We start from the raw sequence: 11,770 nt of genomic DNA on the forward strand, positions 1-11,770 counted from the left end.
TTGCATTGTTCTTCGTGAAAATATACAAGAGTTGGGCGAGTATTTACTTATTTTTTGAACATAAAAGTAACAGTTATATATATTATGAATTTTTTTAAACAAATAATTTAATTCTTTTATTTACTGAAATAGCTTTGGATAGAATTTATGTTTTTGCATCCTTTTACATATTTCGTTTCTAATGTAAATGAATCAATTATGCACGTACATCGATAAACGTGCCACGGGCGTACACGTGTTGTGTAACAGAATTTATCTCGTTTATAGTGTAAATAAGATAGTGTAAAATTAATTTGTTTGCATTATAAACGAGATATGTTCAAATGGTGCCTATATATAAAACTCATTCACAGCGCCCGTTGGATGTCATTTTTAGCACTTTTTTACCTCTTTTCTCCTTCTTGGATCTTTCTCGAGATATTTGAGTTATCCGAACTCTATGGTGCCAGTAGATACACGGAATGACAATATCAACTATCTAAACGTAACGTGGCATATTGCTCAATCGACTTCCAGGTTAGTGTTGTTATATATTTCTTTTAAATAAAAGAAAGTTTTAATTATTCTGTTGGTTCCTATAGTTTTACCGAGTTTACAGTTAGGTCCTTATAATTTTTTTTTTCAGTTGAGTCTCTTACATTGCTTTTAATTTTGTAATTAAGTCTTTCCTAGTATAAAAAATGTTAGAATTAACTGAATATTTCTTCGAAAATTGAAGGTATCCACAATTAAGAACCTAATTAGATCTTTGACCACATATCTTTTGGAAGAGATATTTCATTGATTCTAGCATTTTTGACATGAAAATGATCTAATTACAAAATTAAAAGCAATGTAGGGACTCACTTAAAAAGAAAAAAGTATAGAAATTTAATTACAAATTTAGTAAAATTATACGGACCAACAGAGTAATTAAACATAAAAAAATATATAACTATAGTTACTGCAGTTTTATAGATTAAATATTATATTAATCTGTATGACTAGAATAGGTGTTGTGCTAGGAAGATAATATAGGTTAGTTTTTATTAGTTGTTTATGTATATATTGAGTAACTTGTCTTACTGAATATTAGTTGAAATTTTTTGTAAATAAATTTTCTAAAGATTTGATCTAGAAAATAGATGTATAACAATAGATTTATTACATTTGAAATAGTTGTTTAATAAATTTTATTTTAATACACATGCTAGGAATTAATTTAGTAATTTTTAAAAATATTAAAATATGACGTTTGAAGGATTGGAAAAGACCACAGTCACATATGCGTATACTCAACCGGACATGGTAAGAAAATTGACTCCAACATTTAAGAGGCTCTGACACCTCGATTGTAAACGCTGAAGCCCTTCTATTGCAATGTGTTACACGTATCCCTGAGAAAATTGCTGCCTAGCTGCCAATTGTGACAGTGCGTCCCTACCCTTCAAGACGAACAACTATTATAGCCTCTCGTAGGTACATCTAATAATGGCTGCAACCAGTAAATACTGCGTACCCTTCAACAATGCAATCATGCACTCTGAGAGGTTCTTCATCATGTGTCCAGACCTATAACTACTATATAATATTGTAACCATATCTCCTTGTTGAATCTGTTGCCCCAGTCTAACATCTCACGAGGTAACCCTCTCAACGCATCCATATACCACTCGAACCCATAATTGCTTGAACTATATGCAGCATTCATCAGCATTCATCAAGTATCGCTTCCCTTTTGCAAATTTGAAATGAGTCATAAAGTCTGTTGTCATGTGTCTGACACAGTACGCATGAAAAGTACTAGGAGACTTCCAACCACTATCAGCTCTCAGTGCAACTTTGATCACTTGGGGATCTGCCGGATATAATCAAAAGTCCTTCTTGTAGTGTGATATATCACCTTAGATTGGTAAGAAAGAATGACCACGACTTAGTCATCTTAGACTCTACGATAGCAAAAGCAATAGAGAGTACATTACTGTTACCATCTTATGCCACGACAATTAGCAACACACCACCATTCTTGCCATACAGATGTATGCCATCTAGGGATACAAAAGGCTTGCAGTGCTTGAAAGCCTCAACACAGAGAAGAAAGACCCAAAAAACCTTATCAAATTAGCTGCAACCATAAACCACCAAGTGTCCATTATATATAGTACGGGACCGCACTGAAATCACTTATCATGCTAGGAAAACAACTTTCCAATGCTTGCAATAACCTCGTAACCATATTATATGACTCCTTCCAATCACCATAGATCTAGACAATTGCCTTTTGCTTCGCTATTCAAACTTTCCTGTTAGAGAGTTTGAAGTGATAGTTCTCCTTGAATACACTTTGTAGACAAGGATAGTATCAGATGAGTTGGATTGTATAAGGAACATGATGACATTACAAATGAGGTTGTAGTCCAACTGTTGATGGCTCTAAAACATGATAGGGCTAGACAGGTATGTGGTCCTCCAAATTCTGCACTTCCTTATTGATTTAAAATGAGATCGTTATATGTTCTTCCCAAAAATAATCATGATAAACATGAGTATACTTACTTTAGACATCAAATAGTGGCTTACTAGTATCAAAGATTCTGTCGGAGTACAACACGGTGATTCTAAAGACATCCTGCTATATATTTTTTACAATACACACGGTACTTTTCTCAATCAGACTCCACAATCTTGTACTCAACACTCCCCTAAATGTTGTAATTCTTCACACTTAGCATGATAGCCTCCCTGCTTTTGAATCTATGACCAATGTGAAACTCCACACCGTCGTATGTGTTGTAATCATCTCCCCCTAAATTGAAAAATGGAGTATCCTCATGCATCGCATCAAGATTCAGTGTGTGATAGTTCCTAGTTATAACTGACAACTCCGAAACTAGTTGTGGGGCAGGCAGAAGATATCGAACTATTCCACTGCACCTACCGAGGTCTTATGTAATACCTTAGTATACATTTCCTTATGCTTGAGTCATAAGTCATTAATAATAAGGTGGTACGACTCAAGATGGAGTTGTAATACATATATAATTATAAGAGATTATTAAACGATAAGCCTGAAAAAGAATTAAAGAAAATTGCGAACATATCGCTAATTTAGCTAATTTTGTTTTGCTGAAAACTAGGGATTTGAAAATTATCATAGTTGAATTTGTTGTTACAAATTATGATTGAGATGAATTTGTTGTAGTATATTGACTTGTTGCTGAACATATCACTGAGCTTTAGTTTTTCGTTGTTGGATAACGTTATTGAATATTGAGTTAAATTTTGTTGCTGGATAACATCGCTCAGTTGAGCTAAATTTGTTGTTGTAAGTTCAATTGTTGCTGAACATATCACTGAACATTATAATTTTTTCCACTTTTTCTATTATAATTCTTTTTATCAGGCAAAACTTAAAAATTGACTCTATTAAATTCCAAGTCTTTTATTATCTGTGTACTACTTAATTGGTAGGTCACTCTTTATGTAAGCAAATTATTCCAAATCAATTTAAGAATTTTTATTGTTATAGAGAATTGCAAGAAGACCAGTGAAAGCTACACTAAGAGAAGTAGCAAAAAAGAGAGAAATGAGATTTGCAAACCTCCAAAAGATTGAACAAGGAGTAAGGAAAAATTTTCATGATGACATAATAATGATTGTTGTGTTTCTCAATCCCAAACTTATTGATACAAGCTCTCCATTGGGTTCTCCTCTTTCAATCAAGGGAGGTGAATTCTGACCATACAAAATTTTATATATAATAACTTGTTACTTGTAGAGATTAAAGTGAACCAATCTTCACTATATAACTAAGAGTATAATATTTTAGATTTTCAATGATTTGATTCTAAAATTTGTATGCTCTCACTAGTTTATGATGGTTAATTAACGTGAACATGTATCTATTAATTAGCTATGAAATAGATATGCTTTATATATTAATACATATATCTCCATTTCAGCACTTACTACCATATTTTCTTGATTGTAGTTCTGATATATCCTAGATATTGTCATAATAATTTAAGAAGTTAAAGAGAGTTCCGAATTTAAAAATATACAGAAAATAGAACAACGCAATCAAGATACGTATCTTGTATCGAGAAGTTTAATTTCTGTACGTGAATCACAAGTTACATAAACATTAATATTAAAAAATAAAAAAGTCCTAAAACTATTAAACTGTAGATAAGCTTCTTAATTTAATTTTTAAAAAAATTATAATTCATAAATGAAAAGCAAATCAAAGTTTCATGTGCATACAAGTTAATGTTGGCTGAGTACTTCTTGACTAGGTTTGTAGTTGACTAGTTGGTATGAATGAATTGATGGTAGGCTGTCAACCATTCCTTACAAAATATGTGTACTGATTTTAGTCTTAAAGTTGATTTGGCATTATTTATGGTGCGTTGTTTGAATGAGTGCCTTTATAATCATGTGAGTAAAATAGCCTAGTTTGTGGTAATTTTTTTGTTTAATTCTCATTGTCTTACTGGGATTAAAAAATTTATTTGCTGATTCTATTGAATTGTTCAATTTATTTGTTGATTTTTTGGTTGTATGTTCGATTTAGTTTGGATTCTTTGCTTAGTTTCTCTATTGTTGAATTCTCTGGCTTTGGAGCTGAGTTTTCTGACTGTATGTTCAATTTTTTTTTTGGGTTTCAGATAAACATTACAAGATGAGAAAACAAATGGAGGTGCATTTGTTGGTGCTGATGGTGTTCAGTTCCCTCACAAGTTAATACTTATAAGTTATAAAATTGAGTTGAGCTTGCTTTTTCCTTTTCTTGTGTCCTGGTTTATTTTAGTGGAAAGGATAATAAACCATGTTTCACATTTACTATTTTTATTACATATACCATTGTATTCTCTTTTTGCTGATAATTGCATTTAACTTATGGCAGTTATGTGTACCTGTTAATAAATATGGCCAATTTTATATATGTGTTGTATGTTATGGATGCAAATTTTTTCATATATAATGTTGAATGGGAGTTATGTATGCAAGCTTTTATATATGTGTTACGTATGTTATGGTTGTAAGCTTTTTCTTATATAATATGGCCAATTTTATAGAGCTTCATTTAGATAAGGGCAAATTCCATTGACCCACCCCTCCCTGCAGTTTTGGAAATTAGAAGTTGCTTTTTTTTTGTTTCACTTTTACATATATAATACTGAATGAGAGTGGGGGCCGGGAATTTGTATGTCATTTTTCTTTTAAATTTTTTCTTTTTTAAGACATATTTGGTGGAAGTTCAATATAAAGGAAGTTATAATTTATGAAACAAGACTAGTCAATGTTATTTCATCAAAGATCAATTGCCAATTTGGCATAATTTATCTTAGATTGGAATCGAACTTTCCTCTCTGTATGGTATTTTTGATGGGATAACTTTTCTCTTTTCATAGTGAATGAAATATTGTGTTAGCATAAAACAATTTTCGTTATCATTTTTTATACAATTTATCATCTCTTGTCTGCGATCTATCTTTTTTTTTTCCTTTTCGGATATGTCTCATGGTCTCTCTACAATAAGGTATATCCTTGGTCTATATAGGCACTTTATAGAGAGATGCTTTAGCGTACTTCATTTTAATTGATGTCAATTCTTTAATTGCATTAAAGCCAGGCTTGTATGATTTCAAATTAAATTGTAAGAACCAGTGAATAGAATCTTACTATTTATTTATTTATGATGCTACTAAGTTTATTTGGTTACTTTTACATCTCTTTGTGGTTTACTATCAGTTTCTCAGTTCTTTGATTCATTTGGTGGAATAGAACATTCCAATGTTAATAAGAATCCTACAGCAACTACTTTGCCACAAACAATTCCACAAGAGAAAGAATACACAAGGCCACAACTAGATGTAAAGCTTAGCCATTTGGCCTTTGGCACTGATTCAAGCACTTCTGTTCAGACAACAGAAACAAAGTTTGCTGACCTTCTTGATATCACACTTTACCATTCGATGCCTTGATATGTGTGTTAAGTGATTTCAAGGTTTATAGGGCAGGAATGGCTTAGAGGATGGAAAGGAAGCATGCAAAAGTGGAAGGAATACAAGAAATTGAAGGAATTGCTAAGCTGTCAAGCCTGACTTCTTCGTACTAAATCGATCATAACTTGAGCTACAGAGGTCCAAATGAGGTGGTTCCAGTTGCGTTGGAAAACTAACATCCGGGGCTTCAAAATGATATGCAATTTGCCATAGTTTTCATGCAGTTAGGCAACGCGTACGCGTGCATCACGCGTACATGTGACCTTGCGAAAGTTCAATCGACGCGTACGCGTGACAGAGCCACGTGCTAGACGTATCAGAAATCGCTGGGGGCAATTTCTGGACTATTTTTGGCCCAGTTTTAAGCCCAAAAAATACAGATTAGAGCTGCAAAATGGGGGAATCAAATTCATTCATTCACACAACTTTTATTCACATAATTTTAGGTTTTAGATGTAGTTTTTTGGAGAGAGAGGCTCTCTCCTCTCTCTAGGTTTTAGGGTTTTTAGCTTTAATTCTTCTCAAATTCAGATTTCTATTTTACTTTAATTTAGTTTTCTTCTACCCTTATTAGTTCTAGAACTTTAGTTTATCTATTTCTCTTGTTGGTTTATTTATTTTTTCCAATTTAATTTATGAACCCTTCATGTTAGATTCAATTTCCTATTTAATGCAATTTGAGGTATTTCATGTTTATTACTTCTTGCTTTATTTGGTATCATTGATGCTTGCAATTATTTGTTGTTTAAATTTATTATCTCTTATTAATTTCTATATTTTTATGTTATACCTTCCAAGTGTTTGATAAAATGCTTGGTTAGATTTTAGTATAGATTTCTCTCCTTTTGGCTTTGGTTGAGTAATTAGAGACACTTGAGTTGTCAAACTCAGCTGTTGATATAAGAGTAAAATAAAATCTCAAACGGATAACACTCTCGTGTCGATAAAGCAGAAAGTAAAGTGCATTCAGAAAGCAAAGGTAAGGATAAAGTAGTAGAGAAGAATAAGATAAAGACAGGATATAAATATATGACATAAGTAATTAGCCACTATTCGCGACCTGCGAAGTTTAGGCTGGCTAGGGTACAGAATAAAAATCAGTTTGACAACAATATCTCCCATCTCTCCCAAAATATACATAAAGGATTCTATAGGCAAGTTTTCAAAAGAAATAAATGCAATATATAAGTTTTTCAAAAATGAGAATGGAGAGACTCTAAACAAAATACAAAACAGGAGTTCAATGATCTTTGCCATCTCTCAGATGAACCACAGCTCACTACTGGATACATGGACCTGTATCTGAAAAACAAGAGATATATATGGAATGAGAACCCCCGACCCATGAGTATTCAGTAGGGTAAAAGTACCAAATAAATACTGCATAAGACAACAAGAACTCACTAAGCAATCTTAAACTTCTTTCCTTATTATAATCCATCTATGTTATCTCTAATCCAAAATTTGGCAACTAACATATGGGATTTCTAAGTCTAATTTACCTTTCTTCTCTTTTCATACCTCTCCAATCAAAATAAAAGCATAACTAGATCCAGTACCAGCCCTCAACGTCAACCAACACCAGTATGAGGGGCCTCTCGGTTGCACAAACACAAATAATACAAACAAGTAATACACAAGTAAGTTTAAATAAGGCAAGTAGCACATAATCACATAATATGACATATACAATTAGGCAAACCAATACAAATAAGCAAACCTAAACAAATCAAATATATGCAAATGATGAATGCCTATCCTATGACCAATGAGTCTTATCTGTCGGTTATCAAGCCAACCCGACATGTCTGGTAGCGAACCCTGGATAGTCCCTAAGTGCGCATCCCCAAGAGTTTATGCATATATTTATAATCATTCATTATTCAATTTTCATCCCATTGGGGGAATCTGGAGAGTTAAAGTGCCCGGTCACAACTTACGTCGAACGGTCAACAGAATCTCGAATCTCAACCTGGAGCAAGTGGAGCCAACCCACTACATTTACCCAGGAAAATCCAAAACTTAGAAAATTTCTTAAATCTCATATCATACTCGACTGGAAGCAAGTGGAGGGACGAACCACTACATCTAACCCAGGAGACTCAAACCAAACCTGAGCAAGTGGATCAATGCTACTGCATGTACCTAGGCAGGTGTATCACAATCAGAATCATATTCAATATCAATCTCATAATCATTATCATTCTCATCATCAATCCCATGATCATCATCATTCTCATCTCAATTCACCCTTCTTAGTAATCAAACTCATTCATCCTTATCATACATCATCTTAAAATTGGTTCCTCTCTTTCCAATCCATTAACTCATCTCTTTAATTCTCATTTCTAACTTCTCTATCCTTAATTAATCAGACTCTAGGCTCTTATCGAGGTTTATAAAGGTTTAGAAGGCTCGAGAAATGGTTGAAAGCTTCAAAAACTCATTTTTTAGAAAAAAACAAGGTGATCGCGTATGCATGCACATGCTCGCGTATATATGAGTGTAAATCTGGCAAAGTCGCATATGCGGAAGGTTTGGGCAGTGGGGTTCGCTCGCGTACGCATCACCATGTCTGCGTACATAGGAGTGTCATTGTGACAAATTTGCGTACGTAGCCCGTGTTCGTGTACGCAGGGTGTTGGATAGTGGCCAACTCTCGCATACGCACAACAATGCTCACGTACGCAACCCATATCAAAACTTGAAAAAGTTGATATGGTGTAAAAAACCAATTTTTCAACCCCACCTAATTTCAAACCTTCATACCTTTTTTCACAAAATTTATTCCTCAACCATTGGAAAGATCGATAAATGAGTTTTCATAAAAATCCAATTTTAAAAGTTTTCCAACTCCATGGACTGAGTTACGGCCCGCCGATGTTGACTAAAAATCTGTTTTAACCAAGAACACACATTTACCAATTCTTCCAATTGTTCACAAGTCAAATAAGTTTTTAACACAACAAAAGGACCTCAAACCAACTTAATTCACACTCAATCAAATTTAAACCTACTTCATCTACACATTTCAACACCTCAAAACCACATTTTTTACTATTCCATCAATCATTTAAATTTTCATATATTTTATACCAATTCTTTATTCAATTTCATGCATTATCACACAATCCAATAATCACTTACCGCTCTTACCTTTTTCCGACCTTCGGCCCAAATTCACCAATTCAATACATAATCCACAAACATATAATCATTATCCAAATCATCAAATTCCTCAACACACCAAATATGAAAAATCACACAAATCTCATTCTAATTATTAATTACCACAACATATCAACTATACATATCAATACCAACCAATTACACAATCCAAACCTAATCATAGGGGCATCTAGCATAGGATTTCATACTACATTATACGTTATTTAAATGAAACTAAAATTGTACCTCTAATGACAGCGGTTTACACCTAATACTTAAATTCTCCACTCCAAGGCTCACCTCCAAAAGTTCTACAAGCAAGTTTAAGTCCTCAAAGTGTGCCAAATTCACCCAACAGCACTAACATAACCAATTTCACACATACATTGATCTAGGCTTCATGAGATTTGATGAATCACAAGGTTTTGGAGATTTCTTACCTTAAACCCATGAAATTTATTGATAAAACTCATCAATAGTTCATACTAGAGTACCGCTAAACAACCAAAATCACAAGATTTTCTCAAAACCCAAACCAAAACATAAATTCAAAGAGAAAAACAAAATTGAGAAGAGGAAAATGGGATACTCAATACAATACCTAGATATAATTAAAGAGGGTGAGGAGAGCGACGCGTGGCCGTAAACAACTCGGCAATCGGAGCATCGGAGAAAAAGTTATGGTGGTTGGAAGATCAAAGAGTTAGGATTTTGTTTCTTCACCTTCTTCTCTCCTTCTCAACATGTTCTCTCTCTTTCTCTCTCTCAAAGTGAAAATGTGTTGATCTTTGGCTGAAATGGGGGTATTTATATTGTGGGCTTGAGCCACTTGGGCCCGATCCGCTCGATTTAGCCCGTTGGCCTAACTTTGGGCCAAAACCTTTAAGATTAATATTTTAATTCGTATTTTAATTATTTTTACTTTCTCAAAACCTAAATTCTACTCTTTTAATCTCTTTAACTCATAATTTTTTTCCTCACTCATAGTACTGGATAGTTTGATGAGCGGATATTTTATACGCTTTTTGGCATTATTTTCATATAGTTTTTAGCATGTTTTATTTAATTTTTAAGAGTTTTCATAGGTTTTAGTGTAAAATTCACATTTTTGAATTCTACTTTGAGTTTTTGTAATTTTGTGCAATTTCAGATATTTTTTGGCTGAAATTGAGGAGTTGGAGCAAAAGTTAGCAAAAGTCTGATTCAGAGACAGAGAAAGCACTACAGATGTTGTCCGTATCTGACCTCCTTGCACTCAGAAGAGCTTTTATGGAGTTATAGAAGTCCAAATGGAACACTCTCAATGGCTATGGAAAGCTGACTTCCAGAGCTCTCCAGAAATGTATAATAGTCTATATTTTGCTTCAGATTAGAAGGCCCAAAATTGGCGTCCAACGCCAGGCTCCTGTTCTCTTTCAGGCATCCAGCGCCCAAGGAGAAGAGACCAGCGTTCAACGCACTAGAGGCCTCCTAGTACATGGATATCATCAAAGCTCAGCCCAAACACTCACCAACTGGGCCCCAGAAGTGGATTTTAGCACTAAAAGTCTGTTTTACCCTTTCTTTTATAATCCTTAGTCATTAGCTTAGTATTTAAAGAACTTTTACACGATCTTCAAAGGGGGGATCTGCCATATTTCATTTTCACATTGTATTTTCTATCAATATGAGTTTCTAAACCTCCTAGGTTGAAGGGAGGAGCCCTGTTGAGTTTTATGGATTAATAAAAGTATTACTGTTTCTCTTCAATCCATGTTTGATTCAATTATAAGATTTATATTCGTTCTTCATACTAAGACCGCGTGCCTGACAACCATCCATGTCTTAGGTTCGTGTGAATACGTGACTGGAAAGTATCGAACCGCCAGCTTGATTATACATCTCTTAGACGGCTAATTCACGACTTCATTGGGGACTTCTCGAGACACCAGTTCAGTCGAGGTATGGGGAGATTAGGGTCTCTGTGGTAGAGGATAGAACCGAAACGCGTAGCATTCTCTGATCCAGAAGATTCGACCTTGTCTGTGGTGTTTTGAGTAGGATTACCAAGGGAATAGACTACTAGAGCTTCACCCTCGTTCAGATTGGATGACCGCAGCCATACGGCGTTTGATCTGAAGCAGAGGAGATTGACGACCGTGGCCATATGACGTTGATCACATACAGCCTACCATAGAAGAAATCATTCACAATTGAAGAAGACAGTAATACCAGAGTTAATCCAGAAAGACAAAGCATCTCCAAGCCTTAACCATCTTCTTATCCCTGATTATAATTCAATTTACAAAGTATTTTATACCCTTTTCTTTATTTCCTTTTTTTTGCAATTAAACATGTCAACCTAGTTTAGATCTCACAAATCCAACAACTTTTCTATCCGCCTGATTAAGACCTACAAGATAACCATAGCTTGCTTCAAACCACAATCCTCGTGGGATCGATGACGGAGGAAAAATGTCGGTAAAGATTTTCACAAAAATTTCGCGTTGCAAGTATAGTTCTAAACCGGCAATTAAACCTCAATCAATATTTAAATTTCTTGTCACAAATACAAACCCAATAAAGTTAACCGAAGTATTTAAACCTCGGATCGTCTCTCAAGGAATTGCAGGGAA

The 11,770-nt window shown here is 34.1% G+C and overlaps 1 long non-coding RNA gene across 1 annotated transcript; it reads left to right on the forward strand.

The window, feature by feature from the left end:
* LOC110269867 lies at positions 4,256 to 5,329 on the forward strand. Its single transcript, XR_002358632.1, has 2 exons — positions 4,256 to 4,416; positions 4,647 to 5,329. It is a non-coding gene; the product is annotated as an uncharacterized LOC110269867 (long non-coding RNA).

Source organism: Arachis ipaensis, chromosome B01, assembly GCF_000816755.2.
Source record: "Arachis ipaensis cultivar K30076 chromosome B01, Araip1.1, whole genome shotgun sequence".
In the NCBI taxonomy this organism is placed as follows: Eukaryota; Viridiplantae; Streptophyta; class Magnoliopsida; order Fabales; family Fabaceae; genus Arachis; species Arachis ipaensis.